The sequence below is a fragment of the Psammomys obesus genome, unplaced genomic scaffold, assembly GCF_907164565.1.
Source record: "Psammomys obesus unplaced genomic scaffold, mPsaObe1.curated_primary_1811, whole genome shotgun sequence".
Lineage (NCBI taxonomy): Eukaryota > Metazoa > Chordata > Mammalia > Rodentia > Muridae > Psammomys > Psammomys obesus.
In genome coordinates, this window is record NW_026596034.1 from 13,373,186 (window position 1) to 13,394,439 (window position 21,254).

Sequence of the window (21,254 nt, forward strand, 5' to 3'; positions counted from 1 at the left end):
CCATTGGGCATATATATATATATATATATATATATATATATATATATATGGGTTTGTTGTGGATGTGTTAATTATAGTGGGAAGAATCCCTCCACTCTGGGTGGCATCATTCCCTAGGCAGAGTTTAGAACTCTGTAAGAATAGAGAAACCAAGCTGAGCACTAACCTGCAAGTATTATTTCAGCATTAAATTCTTTCTTTCCACTCTTGACTATGAATGACCTGTGAATAGTTTTCTAAAGCTCCTGCTGCTATGACTCCCCTGACATCATGAACGTTAACCTGAAATCCTAAAAGTAATAAAACCTTTCTCCCTTAAGTGACTTTTGTCAGTTTATGTTTATCACAGCAACGGGAAATGAAACCAATAAAAATTTACAAAGTGAATAAAGTGTAATTAATAAAGAATTAAAATTAAAAAAATTTCAAGCAGAAATCATCTATGTCAACATGCTCAATGAACCAGTTCATCCTACTGATGGGAACAAACATTCCAACATAATACAATACGAAAGATGTTAACATCAGGAACTATATTTCCATTCCTATCAGTGCTGAGACTTTTCTTATCTGTGAGACATACTGAAATTTCTTCTTACCATATTGATATGGTGCCACAGGAAAACTAAGGATTACATGGAAATTTTCACATATCTTAGAAACAATGACATTCCCTGAACCTTCACATAAATGGAGAAATATCAAAATATGGCACTGCCCTTTCCTCAGAAAGTTGTCAGTGGATGACAAGTGACGACCCAAAGCTATAACTCCCATCCAGAAGCAATCAGAAGATCCCACTCTTGGTTATCAGTAGAGGCCAAATGGGGAGCTTGGATGTTTGCATGTATTGGGCAAGAATGAAGTGCTATGACTTTCTTTCTATACTAGAGTAGAACCAATGAAAGACAGCTAAAATAGAAATTTAAGATCTAGAGCCTCATATTGAAACACACACTCAAGAGTCTCAATAACATCTATTTGCATTTTTAAGAACTTGAATACCTCAAACTAAATTGAAGCAAGCAACCATTAATAGATTCAAATATTGAGATAATAAAGATATTATAATTGTCTGACAAGCACTGTAAAGTACTCATAACAAAAAGGCTTTAACAAGTAAGAGTGATCATGCTTGCAGCTAATAACAAACTGACACTCATAGGCAGACACGATAATTTGAGCCCACAATACATAAAGGAAAAACAAATTGAAAGTTATAATACTTAAAATAGTGTTCAGTGGATAAACCTTTATCACAAAGAGACCAATAAGAAAGAAATTCATTAACTTCAAGGGAGAATAGGAATGACTCCACATAAATAACAGTAAAAAATACACTTTAAACAAACAGCTTCATGCATTAGTTAGAAGATATCCTGTGATACATTCTGTAAACAACATTTGATACTCTGTAAACAAATAAGAAAATATAACTGGAATAAAATACAAAATAAATATTGGGGGATAGTCTTAGGTACTCTGTGTTCAGATGCTGATTTCTGGAGATCTGGTTGCAGCCTGGATGTAGGCATTCTCATTCCTGTGAAGAATCTCTTATCTCAGGGCTGTTTAAAATTGTTTCCCTTAATCTATGATTGGTTAATAAAAAAAAAAAAAAGATCAGCCTTTAGTTGGGCAAGAGGACAGGGGGTAGAACTTTTGGGGTCAGTCAGAGAAGAAGGAGAGCGGAAAGAAGAGGAGGTGAAGTTGAGGTTGTGGCCATCAGTACAGTCAGAAGAGCAGAAACAACCGAGGTGAGATTAAGTTGGCAAATGAAATGGGGCACGTGGCTGGGAAGTAGGCAGCCTAAGATAGATGAGTTAGAAGAGATCATTTTCTGCCCCACTGTAGTGCTTTAATACTTATTAATAAATGTAATAGGTCTCTGTTTCATTATTTGGGAGCTAGAATGAGTATAAAAGAACCTTTATATTATTTTTATAAATAAGTATAATATATGTAATACATACTCATTATAAAATGATCTAATGTTCTTGTCATCTTAAATTCAGAAGAGAAAAATGGAAGTGATTGAACAACAGTTGAAGAAATAATGGCAGAAAACTTTCCCAGTTTGGTAAAACATATGAGCTGACAGTTACAGAGTCAAAGAGACATGAAGAAACTCTAAATCTGAAGAAGTTGACTCTAAAAGATATTGTCAACAACATTCTGGAAAGTAAATATGAAGGGAAAAGTCTTAAAAATAAGGAGAATGAAGTGGCATCGTCTAGAATTAAAATAGCACATTTGGAGTAAAAGGTAATATAAATTGTAATAAGACAGCGACATCATCTACATCATAGTGCAAATAAAACTGACACACTGGAATTGCACAGGAAAAGTACCTGTGGAATGCAGACATTGTCAGATGAGGGAAATTGAAAGAATGTGTCATCAGCAGACCTACATCAAAGCTAAAGAAAGTTATTTAAATATAAATGATGTAATTTTTACATGTGATTTATTATTATTATTATTTACAATTTATTCACTTTGTATGTTCGCTGTGTTCTCCTTCCTTGTCTCCTTCCACTCCTACCATCCTTCCCTCTTCTCTCTCTATGCCCTTCCCCTAGTCCACTGATAGAGGAGGTCCTCCTCCCCTTCTATCTGACCCCAGCCTATCAGGTCTCATCAGGACTGGTGCTTTGTCTTCCTCTGTAGCCTGACAAGGCTGAACCCTCTAGGAGGAGGTGGTCAGAGTGCATGCCACTGAGTTCTTGCCAGAGACAGCCCCTGCTCCCCTTACTAGGAACCACTTGTAGACTGAGTCTATGGGCTACATATGAACAGGGGTTTTAGGTTCTCTCCATGAATGGTCATTGGTTGGGGTATCAGTCTCTGCAGGGACCCCAGAGCCTTTTTGTTTGTTTGTTTGTTTGTTTGTTTGTTTGTTTGTTTGTTTTTTCTCTGCTGGTCTCCTTTTGGAGTTTCTGTTCCTTCCAGGTCTTTCCCCCTTCTTTCACAAAATCCATGCATTCTGTCCAAAGTTTGGTTATGTGTCTCAGCCTCTGCTTCTATAGCTCAATCAGTAGAGTCTTTCAGAGGCTGTCTGTGGTAGACTCCTGTTCCCTGTCTTCTCTTGCACCCAATGTCTATACCACTCCTAGGCATATATCCAAAATATGCTCAACTATACAAAAAGGACATTTGCTCAACTATGTTTGTAGCAGCTCTACTTGTAATAGCCAGAATTTGGAAACAACCTAGATGTCCCTCAACAGAGAAATGGATACAGGAATTGTAGTACATTTACACAATAGAATACTATTCAGATATTAAAAACAAGGAAATCATGAAATTTGCAGGCAAATGGTAGGAACTAGAAAAGATCATCTTGAGTGAGGTAAGAAAAGCAGAAAGAAACACATGGTATATACTCACTCATAAGTGATTATTAGGCATATAATAAAGGATAAACATACTAAAATCTATACTCCTAAAGATGTAGTATTTCAAGAGGAGAACTGAAAAATCAGAAGAAAAAAGCAGCAGAAAAAGAAAAATTGTCCATAAAAAAGGTACTTTCTTTTTCCTCTGAACTTTCTAATGTTTGCTATTTGAAACAAAAACTACCCACACTATCTGATGTGTCTCTAAATATTTACATGGACAATGTTTTAAAATGTAGACTATTACAATTATTTTTATATAACTGTGTTCATTTTTCTTAGTCTCTCCTAACCTGGCTAACATAAAAATAATTGAGTCTGTATTTCTTTATAACAAGCTTCATAACACAAGAACTGAGCACTTATTACTTTATTCTTTTTTAAATTATTTTTTTAATCTTTTATTTTTTTTTATTAATTACACTTTATTCATTTTGTATCCCCCCATGAGCCCCTCCCTCCTCCCCTGCCGATCCCACCCTCCCTCCCCTTTCCGCATGCATGCCACTCCCCAAGTCCACTGATAGGGGAGGTCCTCCTCTCCTTCTTTCTGATCTTAGTCTATCAGTTCTCATCAAAAGTGGCTGCATTGTCCTCTACTGTGGCCTGGTAAGGCTGCTCCCCCCTCAGGGGGAAGTGATCAACGAGCAGGCCAATCAGATTATGTCAGAGGCAGTCCCTCTTCCCATTACTATGGAACCCACTTGGACACTGAACTGCCATGGGCTACACCTGTGCAGGGGTTCCAGGTCATCTCCACAAATAGTCCTTGGTTGGAGTATGAGTCTCTGGGAAGTTCCCTGTGTTCAAATTATCTTGTTCTGTTGCTCTGCTTGTGGAGTTCCCGTTCCCTCCAGCTCTTACTATTTCCCACTTCTTACATAAAATTCCATTCACTCTGCCCATCAGTTGGCCATCAGGCTCAGCATCTGCTTTGACAGTCTATACTGCAGAAGCTTTCAGAGGCCCTCTGTGGCAGGTTTCAAGGTTGTTTCCTGTTTTCTTCTGGCTTTCAGAGGCCCTCTGTAGCGGGTTCCGAGGTTGTTTCCTATTTTCTTTTTCTTCTAATGTACATCCTCTTTGCCTTTCAGGATGGGGATTGAACATTTTAGTTAGGGTCCTCTCTTTTGCTTAGTTTGTTTAGATGTACAGCTTTTAGTGGGTTTATTCTATATTGTATGTTTATATGAGTGAGTATATACCGTGAGTGTCTTTTTGCTTCTGGGTCAACTCACTCAGGATGATCCTTTCCAGGTCCCACCATTTACCTGCAAATTTCATGATTTCCTTATTTTTCATTGCTGAGTAATACTCCATTGTACAGATGTACCACAGTTTCTGCATCCATTCTTCAGTTGAGGGGCATCTGGGTTGTTTCCAGCTTCTGGCTATTACAAATAAAGCTGCTACAAACATGGTTGAACAAATGTCCTTGTTGTGTACTTGCGCCTCTTTTGGGTATATGCCTAGGAGTGGTATGGCTGGATCTTGAGGAAGCGCTATTCCTAGTTGTCTGAGAAAGCGCCAGATTGATTTCCAGAGTGGTTGTACCAGTTTACATTCCCACCAGCAGTGGAGAAGGGTTCCCCTTTCTGCACAACCTCCCCAGCATGTGTTGTCCCTTGAGATTTTCATCTTGGCCATTCTGATGGGTGTAAGGTGAAATCTCAGGGTTGTTTTGATTTGCATTTCCCTAATGGCTAATGAGGTTGAGCATTTCTTTAAGTGCTTCTCTGCCATTCGATATTCCTCTGCAGTGAATTCTCTCTTTAGCTCTGTTCCCCATTTTTTAAGTGGATTACTTGGTTTGTTGCTTTTCAGCTTGTTTAGTTCTTTATATATATTGGATATGAGTCCTCTGTCAGATAGAGGGTTGGTGATGATTCTTTCCCAATTTGACAAAGATGCCAAAACCATACAATGGAAAAAAGATAGCATCTTTAACAAATGGTGCTGGTCCAACTGGATGTCTACATGTAGAAAAATGCAAATAGATCCATACTTATCACCCTGCACAAAACTGAAGTCCAAGTGGATCAAAGACCTCAACATAAAACCAGACACATTAAATCGGCTAGAAAAAAAAGTGGGGAATACCCTAGAACTCATTGGTACAGGAGAAAACTTCCTGAACAGAACACCAACAGCACAGGCTCTAAGAGCAACAATCAATAAATGGAACCTCATGAAATTGAAAAGCTTCTGTAAAGCAAAGGACACCGTCATCAAAATAAATTATTTTTATTAATTACAGTTTGTTCACTTTGTTTTTCCCCTGTAGTTCCCTCCCTTCTCCCCTCCCAATCCCACCTTCCCTCTTTATTCCCACCCTTGCCCCTCCCCCAGTCCACTGATTCAGGAGGTCCTCCTTCCCCTCCCTCTGATCCTACTGCCTGATAGATTACTTTATTTTTAGCTCTCTAGGCTAATCTTTTTGTTTGTTTGTTTGTTTGTTTGTTTGTTTTTTCCCAGAATATATCCCAGGAACATTGCACTTTGCAGCTTTCCTGCTGAGCTCTCTCTCTTAGAGTATCCTGGCCTCTATCAGTGGCTGAATCTTCTGATTCCTCCCCTGCTGGCTGACAAGAAGTCCAGCCCTATTCTCTCCCCTGCTCAGTGATTAGCTGTAAGCTGCTTTATTGATATATCCAAGGACCAAAGGGGAAACAGTTTATACAATATTAGGACAGGAGCTTCTCAGAGCAAGACTTACCTCAAGATAACACAGAAATCTGCATTTTAATTATACAATAACCTTATGCCTACAGTAGAATGAAAAGGAATTAATTCTATACTTGGCAGGTAAAATGGCAACTTAAATAGGTTGTGATGATTTTTGGGTTTGTAATATATTATCTAGAGCAACTAAGAGGCTGTACAAAGGGAGAGACTTAAAATCACAGACTTCAAAATGTCACTGAAGTAATCCAGAGGTTGGAAGAGAATATCAAAACAGAAAAAAAATAAATAAATGAATGGGGATACCTTCAATGAAACACAAGATTAACTTTAAGTTCTTAACTATTAGTAATCACACTGAAAGCAAATAGTTCAGATAAACTAATTAGAAACGAGATTAGCAAATGGATTAAAATCTAAAACAATATACAGTAAAACTTTCTGTGATTTTATAAGTTATTGAATGAAAATTGAAACAAGGTAAATCAATTAACATTAATCCAATATGGGAAAGATGACAGACTGTATCAATATGTTATTAAACATTGTTTTCAGAATAAAACCAGTAGAGTGAGAAGCACCATATGTAATTGTTAATAAACGGATTAGTTACTATAATCAAATCCAGTTATCCTTGATTTGAATAAGCCAAAGAGCACAACAGTAAATTTTGTGAAACTAAAATTGATAAAATAAAAAAGAGAAATAGAAAATATATACAACTCTACGGGAACACCTTAACACTTCTCTCTAAATAATTGGTAAGTAGAAAAAAAAATCAGCAAGTATAAAGTTTTATACCATCAAAGTATTTGGTCAATATTAATGGAGGCCTCTTTTAATAAGATTGAATTCATATTATCTTCTAGTTTCTACTTTAGAAACACTAACACTGCCATATCAGAAAAATTTTCAAGAATTTAAAAATACTTTAAATCAAATAGAATAAATTAATAACATCAAATACAATAGACTTGGAAATCATTTCAAAAAGAAACAACACTCTTTGAATAGTTCATGGTTCAAAAAGGAAGTCTTAAGGGCAATATAACATTAGCAAACTAACTGAAAATGGAATGCAATAAATCAATATTTATGTAATACAGCTGAAGCATCGCCATTGGGAGATTTTATTGTAGTGGATATATGCAAACAAAAGAAGGGGTTTAAATGAATAATCAAAGCTCTGTCAGGAGGAATATAGGTAAAACTGAGAAAAATAGTCCCAATTCTGCAAAGTTGGTCTAGAAAACAGAAGACAAAAACCCTTCTACATTCATCTCATTAAGTTAGTATTATTCTGATTTTTTCTGACTTGCATAAACAGAAACTACAAAAAGCATTAGGAAGAGGAGGAAAACTAACCTGAGAAAAGTATGGAAACAGTACCAAGGTAAAAGTTTCTTTTAGATTTCTTCAGAAGAGCAGAATTGAGTTCACATGCAATAGAAATTAATGCAAATCACTTTGCGCATCGTCTTATGATGTCATCTGCAAACTAAATGGCTACAAATATCAGTACTAAAATTCAACCTAGATTTGCAGATCAGAAATGAAAATATCACTGCTGAGAATAGGAGATAAGTGATGTCCTATCATAGAAAGAGAATAAATTATTTCTTTTGCTTTTTTATCCTGTTGAAATCTACAACAGATTAGATAGTGCTCACAAGCACAGCAGATGGCTATTTGCTTTTCTTAGTTCAATAATTCTAAGGCTCAGGTCTTCTGGAAATATCCTCACAGACACACATAAAACGTTTGTCCGAGAATCACTTAACCCAAATAAATATACCATTACAGCTATAAATCAGCTTATGAACATATATAAGGTAAAAGTATTTAAACAAAGATTACTAAACTAAATTTTAAATAGATGAAAAGAATTACATGGTGCTCACTTTGGTAGCACATATACAAAAATTAGTACAATATAAAGAAAATTAGCATTGCCTTAAGCAAGGATGACACACAAATTCATGAAGTTTTTCACACTTTTTTTCAGGTAAATGAATGGAACACCAAAATATCTTATTAAATAAAGTAACCCAGATCCAGAAAGACAAATGTTATGTGTCCTCTCATCGGAGGTTCCTAATATCAAATCTTCAGATGGAAGCACATATTCAGGAGTAACTGCAGAAACCAAGAAAGTAATACAGACAACTGCCATGGTGGAAAGGCAATAGTGAGCAGGAAAAGGAATAACAGAACACAGGTGATCTGATTGTTTTTCATTAAGCTTGGAAAAGAGGGTCTCTAAATAAGGAGGGGAGGGGGATATAAACAGAGAAGAAAAGAAGGTAAAATATAACCAAGTATGTCTGGAAAAGTCATAAAGAATTATGCTATTAACTACATAAAAATAAAAACTTAATTAATACACATGCACTTACACACACATCGCGTCTTGACTGACTATGCTCCCTTTAAGAGCCAAAGACATTTTTTGGAAGGGAGACTGTTGATGTCTGTTTCAATTTTCTTGGGGGATATAGGGCTATTAAATCTTTCTACCTGATCTTGACTTAATTTTGGTTGATGGAACCTATCAAGAAAAGTTTTCATTTCTTTTAGATTTTCAAATGTTGTGGCATATAGGCTTTTGTAGTATGACCTAATGATTGTTTGGATTTCCTCAGTATCTGTAGTTATATCTCCCTTTTCATTTCTGATTTTGCTGATTTGGATAGTTTTTCTCAGCCTTTTAGTTAGTTTGGCTAAGGGTTTGTCTATCTGCTTGATTTTCTCAAAGAACCAGCTCTTGGTTTCATTGATTCTTTGAATAGTCTTATTTGTTTGTAATTGATTTATTTCATCCCTGAGTTTGATTATTTCCAGCCTTCTGCTCTGCATGGTATTAGCATAGAATCAGAAAGGTAGATCAATGGAACCAAATAGAAGACCCAGAAATAAACCCACACACCTATGAACACTTGATTTTTGACAGAGAAGTCAAAACCATTCAATGGAAAAAAGACAGCATCTTCAACAAATGGTGCTGGTCCAATTGGATTTCTACATGCAGAAAAATGAAAATAGACCGATATTTAACACCCTGCATAAAGCTAAAGTCCAAGTGGATCAAAGACCTCAACATAAAACCAGATACACTAAATCAGTTAGAAGAAAAAGTGGGGAACAGCCTAGAATTCATTGGCACAGGAGACAACTTCCTGAACAGAACACCAACAGCACAGGCTCTAAGATCAACAATCAATAAATGGGACCTCATGAAACTGAAAAGCTTCTGTAAAGCAAAGGATACTGTTGTCAGAACAAAATGACAGCCTACAGACTGGGAAAAGTTCTTCACCAACCCTATATCTGACAGAGGTCTAATATCCAGAATATATAAAGAACTAAAGAAGTTAAAAAGCAATAAATCAAGCAAGCCAATTAAAAAATGGGGTAAGGAGCTAAACAGAGAATTCTCTTTAGAAGAATATAGAATGGCAGAGAAACACTTAAAGAGATGTTCAATATCCTTAGCCATCAGAGAGATGAAAATCAAAACGGCCCTGAGATTTTACCTTACACCCATCAGAATGGCTAAGATAAAAAACTCAACTGATAACACATGCTGGAGAGGTTGTGGAGAAAGGGGAACCCTTTGACATAGCTGGTGGGAATGAAAACTTGTAAAACCACTTTAGAAATCAATCTGGCACCTTCTCAGACAATTAGGAATAGTGCTTCCTCAAGATCCAGCTATACCACTCCTAGAAATATATTCAAAAGAAGCTCAAGTACAGAAGGACATTTGCTCAACCATGTTTGTAGCAGCTTTATTCGTAATAGCCAGAACCTGAAAACAACCCAGAGGTCCCTCAATGGAGGAATGGATACAGAAATTGTGGTACTTTTACACAATGAAATACTACTCAGCAATTAAAAACAAGGCAGTCACGAAATTTGCAGGCAAATGGCAGGATCTAGAAAGGATCATCCTGAGTGAGGTATCCCAGGAGCAGAAAGACACACATGGTATATACTCACTTTTAAGTGGATACTAGACATATAAGATAGGAAAAAAATACTAAAATCTGTAGACCTAAAGAAGATAAAGAAGAAAGAGGACCTGAGGTAAAATGATTAATCCTTACTTAGAAAGACAAATGAGTTGGACATTGGAAGTAGGAGAAAACGAGTAACAGGACAGGAGCCAACCACAGAGGGCCTCTGAAAGACTGTGCCTAGTAATGTATTGAAGCAGATTCTGAGACTTATAACCATACCTTGGGCAGAGTGCAGGGAATCATATGAAAGAAGGGGGAGTTAATAATACCTGGAGAGTACAGGAGCTCCACAAGGACCAAATATATCAAGACACAGAGTCTTCTATGAGACTGTTTCTCCAACCAAGAACCATGTGTGGATATAACCTAGACCCTCTGCTGAGATGTAGCCCATGGTAGCTCAGTATCCCTAGTAAGGGGAACAAGGACTATTTCTGGTATGAACTCAATGGCTGGCTTTTTGCCCTCCCTCTCACCCCCCTCAAGGTAGGCACATCTTACCTAGGTCACAGAGGAGGACATTGCAGCCAGTCCTGAAGACACCTGATAAGCTAGGGTCAGATGGACAAGAAGGAGGACCTCCCCTATCAGTGGACTTGGAAAGGGGCAGGGAGGAGATGAGGTAGGCAGGGTGGGTTTGGGAGGGAATGAGGGAGGGGGCTATGGCTGGGATCCAAAGTAAATAACCTGTGATTAATATAAAAAAATAAAAATTATTTAAAAAAGAGCCAAAGACTATCTAAAAAAATAACATCCAATGTTAGGCATGAGGAACCCTCTTTTGAGTTGTTGGTCATAGTTGTCCAAAAGACTCTCAATACATTACATTCTGTTATGTTATCCTTGCTTGCATGCCTTCCCAAGGCAGAAGGTAATTCTTTATTGCTGAAGACACCAAACACTTCAAATACAGAACCTAGAGGCCACTCAGCTGGAACTGACTTAAATGCTTCCTTCTGGGTATTAGCTTCATGGTACCAGAAGTTTTCATGTAAGCTTCCAAAGTGGGTAAAAGACCAAGGGTCTTACCCAGCTATGAAACCTGTGAAGCAGAAGCAGAATCAGCATGCCACAGTAACCCTAAATGTTCAGTAATGACACAGATACCGTGACAGTAACAAATAGCTCTGTAATTAAACTTAAGATTCACTCAACAACAGAGAAGTTATGTCTGGTACTAAAAACCAAGCAAACTATCCGGGGCTAGTGAAGTCATGTATATTTGTGGGGACCCTCAACCACCACTTTATTACATCAGTATAACCCCTAATTATACTTTAAACATTTGTTCTTATACCTAAAGGTATGTGTAGCACTCTACCCTTATTAAGGAGACTTCTCTTTGCAACATATGGAGACTATAACAGAAAACTGAAAAAGCAATCAAAATACAGAATTGTGGAGCCCAATTCTCAACAAAATAACCTCACCTAAGGGTTAGAAAACATTGTAGATTCCAAAGGTATCACCACAGATTGGATCTGGATGAATGATACAAAGGTGTTTTTGGTTTTTTTTTCTGTAGTATTTGATACAACTGATCATGGATTAATAATTACTTCAAAAAGAAATTTATAAAGAACTAGAGCTTTAGAGACACCATGAGATGGAATAAATTGTCACATCTCAATGTTGGCCAATTTTGAACTAATCATCAATTTTATGTGATATGTTAAGATTAGAGACAATTTGTAGATGTATAGGGCCAGCACCGTTTGTTGACAATGCTTTCTTCTTTATCCATTGTGTGGTGTGGAGAGCTGCTTGTTTGTCAGGCTGCTTTATTATTGAGCTCTCAGCAAAAAACATGATTTCATCCTGTCCTTCACCTGCAGTCAGGGTTATGAAGGATGTTTTGCCAAGTTCACTTTCTTTTGTTTGTGTGAGGATAACACAGACAGGTAACCCCTTCATTGTACTGAGGTGCTTTTCTCTGACTATGATAAGGGGTTCTGGAGTAAACTGGTGTGACAGTTTCTACTGGCAGCCCTCTCAAACAGATCCCACATGTAGTGTGCTGTTTTTTGTTTGTTTGTCTTAATTTTCTTTCAATCCTCTCTACCCATTCAGGAACTGTTCAACTCTGCCAGCGGGCTCCAGCAGTGTGCTTTTGGTTTCTTTGTCAAAAATCAACTGTTTGGAGGTGTGTGGGATTACCTCTGGGTCTTTGATTCGAGTCCATTTATCAACCTGTCTGTTTTATGCCAATACCATGCAGTTTTTTTGTTTGTTTGTTTGTTTTACTGTTTCTCTGTAGTATAGCTTGAAATCAAAGATTGTGATACCTCCAGAAGTTCTTTTGTTTTACAGCACTGTTTTAACTATCCTGGGTTTTTGTTTTTCCATACGAAGTTGAGAATTGCTCTTTCAAGGTTTTGTGAAGAATTGTGTTGGTATTTTGATGAAATTGCATTGAATCTATAGATGACTTTTGGTAAGATGAGCATTTTTACTGTTATTCCTACCAATCCATGAGTATGGGAGATATTTCCATCTTCTTCTTTCTTTCTTCAGTTTCTTTCTTCAGATACTTGAAGTTCTTGTCATGCAGGTGTTCCAATTTAAAAAAATGTAGGGCAAGAAGCATGCCTTAGTGATCAAATGTTTGCTTAGCAAGTATCAAACTCTGGATTCAAGCATGCAAAGTAGTAAATAAATATGTAAATCCATAAATAAATGTTTACAAAATTCTTAAAAGCAATAGACTCTTCAGGGAGTATGGATTTTTTCCAGCTGAAAAAAACATTCTTGTACAGACTTTAAGAAAGTATAAACTGGAACCCAGAGAGGGAGAAAGAACTCTTCACTTTAGGATGCACTTAAAATGAATGTTTCAGAGAATGCTTCAAGAAGAGCACTTCAAGAAGGTTGTGGTTGCTGCTGTCGCAGCTGCTGTTGCTGGTGGTGGTAGTTCTTGTTGCTACTTTTACTATTACTGGGTTGCTGGATTGCTAGACTGCTCGATTGTTGTCTGCTGGACTGTTGGAATCCTGATGACAAAGAGTGGAACCCCACCCACCAAGGAGCTAAGTCTAAAGAGGTCTACATCCTCTGTCCCTACTAACCTTCTTTCTCTCCTACCTAGAGTTGGAGTGGAGGATTGGAAGGGAAGTAGATGTTCAAAGAACCACAAATAAAGTATGTTTTAAAAGTTCAAAGCCTACAACATCCCTTTTGGGACTGAATTCTCCAAAGTCTCTCATTCTTTCCATTTCTTGTTGTGGATCTCTGTATTAATTCATATCTTCTGTAAGAATAAGCTTCTCTGATATGAGTTAAGCAAGACACTGACCTAAAGATATAGCAATATGTCATTTGGAATCATTACATCGGTATGTTTCTTTAGCAGAAAGGTAGCATGTGGTTTTTTTCAAAAGGCCTTTGAAATATCTAGAATCAGACTCCTGAAAACTTTAGCAATGTAAGGTATGAATTTCATCTCATTGATTAGGCCTTCAATCAAAATTTAAAAAGATTTGATTGCTCCAACAACATTTTGACAACAACTGAACAAATACATCTTGAGGGTTTGTCACTGTTCTGTGTCACAGGGTTTGTAGCTAGAAGATACTGGTAACTACATTTCTTCTCTGGTAGCATGCACAGTAACCTCCAGTATTAAGAATACTATTCATTAGAGGTGAAGCCTCTGGTTAGGCACCAGTTCAACTTTTCTGTTTGATGACATACATATTATCTTGTGCAGTAGGGCCCTGCCGTTGGGTTATGGAAAACAACCAATAACCTTGACAAATATCCTGTGAAGTTTGAAGGGTTTCCATGGAGCCCCTTTGGCCAACTACTCAACAAGTTGTAACTCAGTCTTGGCATTGAAGGTTTTGCTTGATACCACACTGTGTCTGAATGGGACATTATCCCCCTATTATTTGGTGATTTCCCTTAGATTCCTTTCCTATATTTATATACTTTAGGAAGCTTGTATACTAGTTAGGTTTCTGTATGGTTTTTAAAAGGTCTGCAGTGTTAGTTGTCACTCCCTGTATTCCTTCCTTTACCCTTCTCTACACCCATCCACATTTAATCTCCCTATTTTAAATTATTCTGTTCCTTCATAAAGCTGTGTTCTATTTCTCCTTCTTAACAGATCCTTTCCTACCCCCTAGTTTCTTATTTGGTATATAACCTTTGTGATTATTTGGATTGTAGCAACAAATTAAAACCTTAAAAACTTAAATTCTAAATAGGAAAAAATGCATACAACATTTATCTTTTTTGGGTCTGGGTTTCCTCACCCAGGGTGATTTTTTTTTTCTAGTTCCATCCATTTAAACACAAATTTTATAATTTCAATGTTGTTTTTAAAACATTTTTGTTATTATTATTCATTACACTTTAGTCAATTTGTATCCAAGCTGTGGCCCCTCCCTCGTTTCCTCCCAATCCTACCTTCCCTCCCTCTTCTCCACCTATGCCCCTCCCCTAGTCTACTAATAGGGGAGGTCTTGCTCCCCTTTTATTTGACCCTAACCTATCAGAAAGAAGGGGAAAATAGAAAGACCTGGAGGGGACAGGAGCTCCAAAAGGAGGCCAACGTAGTCAAAAGAACTGAGCCCTGGAAGCCCTGCAGAGACTGATACTCCAACCAATGACAATGCATAGAGAGGACTTAAAACCCAGCCTCAGATGTAGCCTATAGACTCAGTCTACAAGTGGTTCCCTAGTAAGGGGAGCAGGGCGTGTCTCTGGTATGAACTCAGTGGAAGGCTCTCTTTTCACCTTCCCCTGGGGAGTGTAGCCTTGCCAAGCCACAGAGAAAGACAATTTTAATGTTCTTAGCAGCTGAATATTCATCTATCAGTTGATAGATACTCAGGCTTTTTCCAAATTCTCACTAATCTTAACACAACAGCAGAAAACATGAGTAAGTGTGTCTTTGGCAGGGTGTACAGTCCTTTTGGTATATATCCAAGAGTGATACAGCTGAATTTTGAGGTGTGTCCTCGGATTCCCCAAAACCCACCACACTCTTTTCTTTTAAATGTATTTTGTCAGCTATTTAAATTGTTATAACTGCTTTCTCCTTGGGTCCATTTGCTTAGCATGTCTTCTTTCATCCTGAAGTTATATCTGTCCTTGACAATAAGATTTGTTTCTTTGATGCAGCAGAAAGCTGAATGCTGTTTTTTAGCCCAAACTATTAGTCTCTGTCTTTTTATTGGATAATTGAGACCATTAATATTGTTATCAATGAGCAGTGTTTATTGATTCCTGTTATTTTGTTGTTATGGTATAGGTTTTATTCCCTCTTTGGATTTATGAGGCTGGTATTATTTACTCCTTATGTTTTGATATGTTGTGTGTAACTTTTTCAGACTGAAATTTTTCTTCTAGTGTCTTCTGTAGTGGTGGATAGATGTTGTTGATAGATGTTATTTAAATTTGTTTTCATCATTGAATCATTTTCTTTTGTCATTAATTATAGTTGATAATTTTCCTGGGCATAATTCTTAAGGATAGTATATGTGCTTGTCTTAGAGATTATAGAAGAACCATTCAGGCACTTCTGGCATTTAGAGCTTCTATTGAGAAGTCAGGTGTTACTCTAATAAGATTACCTTTAAGTGTGTCCTGGTTTTTTTTTTTTCTCTTGCAGCTCCTTTTATTGTTCTGTACTTTTAGTGTTTTGATTATTATGTGTTATGAAAATTTTTCTTTTTTGGTCCTGTCCAGTGTTCTAGTACCTAGTACTTTGAAAGGCACCATTTTAATGTAATTGGGGAAATTTTCTTCTATGATTTTGTTAGAAATATTTACAGGAACCTGGGGTTCTTCTCCTTTCTCTGTCCCTACTATTTGCAGATGTAGCTTTGATCTTTCCATAGTGTCCCAGATTTTTTTTTTGATGTTTTGTGTCTGAATCTTTTTCTATTTAAATTTTTCTTTGACTGAGCTATTTATTTTTTTACCTTGTTTTCAAAACCTGAAGCCCTCTCTCTTACATGTCTTATAATTTGTTGGTGAGGCTCTCCTCTGACGTTTTTGTTTGACATCCAAAATTTTAAATAAATTTATTCATTTTACCTCCCGATCACAGCCCCCTCCTTCTCCTTCCAGTCTCATCCTCTCACCCTCTTCCCCTTCCCACTTTCTTTCTCCTCAGAAAAGGGACCCCTCCTACAAACACACCCCAGCTCATTAAGTCACATCAGGACATAGTACATCCTTTTCTTTTGAGGCAGGCAAGACATCTCAGGTAGCACACGTTAGTAGGCATGGTAGATTTTGGGTCAAAGGTTTTGTGGGTGGGCTGGTGTCCCTTTTCTTCCACTGCTGTCCCACATGGCTAGGAAATCATCCCTTCAGTCTCTGTTTCTCCAGCTAGGAGTCTCAGCTAGAGTCACCCCCCTGGCATCCTAAGTTTTTTGTTATGTTTTATTTCAGTTTGGGATTTTAGAAATTCTATTTCTCCTTTCATATGTTGAAATGCTTATTATTATTTTATTTAACTAGTTTTTTTGTTTTTATTTTTTGTTTGTTTGTTTTCATGCTCTTCATTAAGGCACTTATTTGTATCCTGTTTAAAGTCTTTGAGCATATTCACAATTGCTGTTACAGTCCTTGTCTTGTGACTCAGATAAATTTCATTTCACAGGGCCCTTTGCAATATACTTACTGGCTTCTGGAGGAGACATTTTGTTTTTGGATATTTATGCTTGTGTCTTGGCTCTGGGATCTAGGTATTTGGATGGTTGAAATGTTTCTTGGTGAAGATGTTTGATCTTGCTTTTGTTGAATGAGTAGTTTATTCTTTTGTTGCTGTTACCCACTCTGGATCCTAGGCAAGCACAGTGGCTTCAGAAGCCCTGATAAAGGTAAGGGTACCTCTGTGGGTTGGTGGCTGACAAATTGGGATGAAGATGGGTTAGGATGAAAGATTAAGATCAGTGGGAAAGAATTAGGGAGACCAGGGTTCTCACCAAGACAGAGAGTTCCCAAGGAGTGGAGATAGGATAGGAGGATGGACTACTGCAAACTAAGACTAAGAGTAATTTTGGAGAGACCAGAATGAAGGACAGAAATTTGCCTACCTGAGTCTCACACCTAGTGTGGCCACTAGGGGTCTCTGGTGAAAAGTGTTTCTGTATGGATGGAGATGGAGTATGAAGGCAGGCTGAGCAGTTTGACAAAAATTAGCTGAAGGGACCCTGAGTCAGCAACAAAAGGTAAGGTAAAGTCTCCAGAAAATGGAGATAGAGTGGAAGGAGTAGCTCCTGTAGGAAGGTTGCAAATGACTAAAAGTAAATCGGAACAGACTGGAATAAAAGGGTCCCATTTATGAGTTTCCATGTTAGTAAAACAAAGAACTCTCTTCTTTATCTTTGTTTTCCTTCATGATTGATTAGCATGTCTTAAACATAGTTATTATTAAGCATGAGTTAAAGAAACTCAGAGGTATTTCTCCCTGTGGGCCACCTCTCTTTTCACTTCTTGGTCTTTCTACCTCATAGCTGAGACTACAGAACTTGCCAGTTTTCATTCACAGCTTTGAGTGATTTAGAAGTCTGTTTTACATTTCAGTTTTGTCTGAACCCATATGGCAAAGTCAAAACTCCAAACAAATCTGATAAATCCCATCTTGTGCTAGCCATTCCCTGTGGCTCAGTAAAGCTCTCTGAGCTTCTGTATTGCCCAATTCTTCCTTGTTCCATGGCCATCTGTATCTGCAATTTCAGGCTTGGATGGGTCTCACAGTGGACTCTGACACATGGATGAAAAGAGTTCTCTATTTTCTTCAATTACAGTGAGCTTAAAAACTCAGAATACGCAAAATACCCTGAAAACAGTATCCAGAGCACTGGGGTTGCATCCTACATTAACATAGGCATTCTCATCTATGAGAAATCACATTTGGACTTTGTGAGATTCAGAGTTCAACAGCTGCCATCTATGAGTCATTACCTAGTAATCAATATGACCTAGAGTAAGGTGTGTTAAATTCTCCAAGCAACTATTTGAACTAAGCACTGCTATTATCATCACCTAAATTTTCAACTTAGTCCCTTTCTTTAGCAAAGTTCTGACCACTCAGTAGTTAATTATTCCTTTTCACAGGTACAGTACATGTTGGCATTTATGGAAGCACAGGCAAAAACATGTAGGTAGAGCTGATTTTATGTTTGAGTTGGTTCTTGATGAATGAGTGGGATTTGAACAGACAGAACATGATGGAAAGAACATTTTATTTTAAGAGATCATTTTGTCTAAAAACCCAAAGGAACTTGTAAATGAATGATTTATTTAGACAGCAATGTGGTAAAATGTCTGGCTGAACAACAGTATGAAAAGGCATTAGCCATTGGGGATTCATTTCCCTTATTTCCTTTTCTTGAAAGGTTTTGAAAATGAAAATATTATGTTTGTTTTTCTCATTGGCATTCAAATAAATAATAAAAGAAAGGCAAAATGATGAAGGAAAGAAACCTGACCAAAGTAAGGAGCGTCAAGGAAACTGAATAGTCCACATAGCCCCCAGGTTTTTCCCTAATTCCTCTCAAAGACAAGTCACAACTCAACACTAATCCATTCAGCCTTCAACAAGGCCCAGTTGTGTAACTGATTCTATTTATTTGTTTGTTTATTTACATCCGAAAAGGAGGCCCCCTCCTGCCTCTCCTTCTGGTCTCACCCTCCCTCTTCTCATATCCTCCTTCTCCCCCTTCGGAAAGGAGAGCTACCCCAACCCCACATCCCAGCACAAGTCCTATCAGGACTGAGTGCATCCTCTACCATGGTGGCCTGACAAGGTAGCCCCCAGGGTGAAATGATCAACAAGCATGTAGGAGACTTCTTGTCAGAGACAGCCCCCATTCCCCTTAGTAGGGAAACCACATGAAGACCAAGCTGTCTATTGGATACATATGTGTAGGGTACCTAGGTCCAATCTATACATGGTCCTTGGTGTGTCATTCTCTGAAAGTCAACTTGGGCCTAGGCTGTTGGTATTCTTGTGGAGCTCCTGTCTCTCTGGGTCCTTCTATTCTTCCTCCTACTCTTGCTTAAGACTCCATGCACTGTGACAAATGCTTGGCTGTGTCAGTGTCTGTTTTGATTTTTTGCTGGGTGGGGGTCTCTCAGAGGACAGCCATGTATAAGCATGGCTCCCATGTATAAGCATAGCAGAGCATTGTTAATAGTGTCAGGGTTTGACTCTCTACCTGGGTGTGACCAGGCATTGGTTGGAAATTCCCTCAATCTCTGCTCTATCTTTATCTCTGCACATCTTGTAGGCATGGTAAATTTCTAGTCAAAGTTTTTGTGGGTTGGTTGGTAGTCTCCTCCCTCTACTAGGAGTTCTGTCTAGTTGGAGAATGGCCTCTTCAGTCTCTATGTCCCTCAGCTAGTATGGAGTCTCCACTAAAGTTGCCTCCATATTCTCTCAGGAGCCTGCACTGTCATGGGTCTCCAGTCTGTCCCAGAGATTTCCCAGGCCACAGTTTCTCTTCTCTCTGCAAGCCCTATGTCCTCCTGCCCCCTTCCCCACATAAGTTCCCCACCCTCATTTCTTTCATGATTCTGCTCCTATCCTGTTGTCTCTCTTTGAGCACTTCACCTATATGTTCTGTTTCCCCTTCCCAGTGAGATCCATGAATCCTCCCTTGGTCCCTCATTATTTAGCTTCTTTTGGCCAGTCAATTGTAGAATGTTTATGTTGTACCATATGGTATATAAGCTAACATTCACTTATAAGTGAGTATATACCATATATGTCTTTCTGGGACTGGGTTACCTCACTCAGGTGATCTGTTCTAGTTCCATATATTTGCCTGCAATTTTTCATGATTTCCTTGTTTTTAATAGCTGAGTAGTATTCCATGGTATAAATATAACAGTTTCTTTATCCATTCTTTAATTGATGTATGTCTGGATTGTTTCCAGATTCTGGCTATTACAAATAAAGTTGCTATGATCATAGTTGAACAAATGTTCTTGTTGTATGATAAAATATCTATTGGGTATATGTCCAGGAGTCTTATAGCTGGGTCTTGAGGTAGACCTATTTCCGATTTTCTGAGAAACCTCCAGATTGATTTTCAAAGTGTTAATGCAAGTTGCACTCCCATTAGCAATGGAGGAGGGTTGCTCTTCCTTCACATCATTACCAGCATGTGCTGTCACTTGAGATTTTTATCTTACCCATTCTAATGGGTGTAAGATAGAATCTCAGAGTCATTTTGATTTGCATTCCCCTGATGATTAATGATGTTAAATATTCCTTTAGTGTTTTTTGGCCATTCAATTCCTCCGTTGAGAATTTTCTATTTTAGCTCTGTACCCATTTTTTAATTGGATTATTTGGTTTGTTGGTGTTTAGTTTCTTGAGTTCTTTATATATTTTGGAAATTAACCCTTTGTCAGATGTTGGGTTGGTGAAGTTTTTTTTTTCCCCCAATCTGTAGGCATTGCTTTGTTCTGTTGACAATGTCCTTTGCCTTACAAAAGCTTTTCAGTTTCACAAAGTCCCATTCATTAATTGTTCACCTTGGAGCCTGAGCTGTTGGTGTTCTGTTCAGGAAGTTATCTCCTGTGCCAATAAGTTCAAGGTTCTTCTCCACTTTCTCTTCTAATAGATTTGGTGTCTCTAGTTTTTTTTTTTAATTTTTTTATTAATTACACTTTATTCATTTTGTATCCCCCCATAAGCCCCTCCCTCCTCCCCTCCCGATCCCACCCTCTCTCCCCTTTCTGCATGCATGCCACTCCCCAAGTCCACTGATAGGAGAGGTTCTCCTCTTCTTTCTGATCTTAGTCTATCAGTTCTCATCAAAAGTGGCTGCATTGTCCTCTACTGTGGCCTGGTAAGGCTGCTCCCCCCTCAGGGGGAGGTGATCAACGAGCAGGCCAATCAGATTATGTCAGAGGCAGTCCCTCTTCCCATTACTATGTAACCCACTTGGACACTGAACTGCCATGGGCTACACCTGTGCAGGGGTTCCAGGTCATCTCCACGAATAGTCCTTGGTTGGAGTATGATTTTCTGGGAAGTTCCCTGTGTTCAAATTATCTTGTTCTGTTGCTCTCCTTGTGGAGTTCCCATCCCCTCCAGCTCTTACTATTTCCCACTTCTTACATAAAATTCCATTCACTCTGCCCATCAGTTGGCCATCAGGCTCAGCATCTGCTTTGACAGTCTATACTG

The 21,254-nt window shown here is 38.0% G+C and overlaps 1 non-coding gene across 1 annotated transcript; it reads left to right on the plus strand.

The window, feature by feature from the left end:
* Window positions 1–7,970: 7,970 nt before the first annotated feature.
* LOC129687280 (U6 spliceosomal RNA) lies at window positions 7,971–8,076 on the plus strand. Its single transcript, XR_008721759.1, has one exon. It is a non-coding gene; the product is annotated as a U6 spliceosomal RNA (small nuclear RNA).
* The last annotated feature ends 13,178 nt before the right edge of the window (window positions 8,077–21,254 follow it).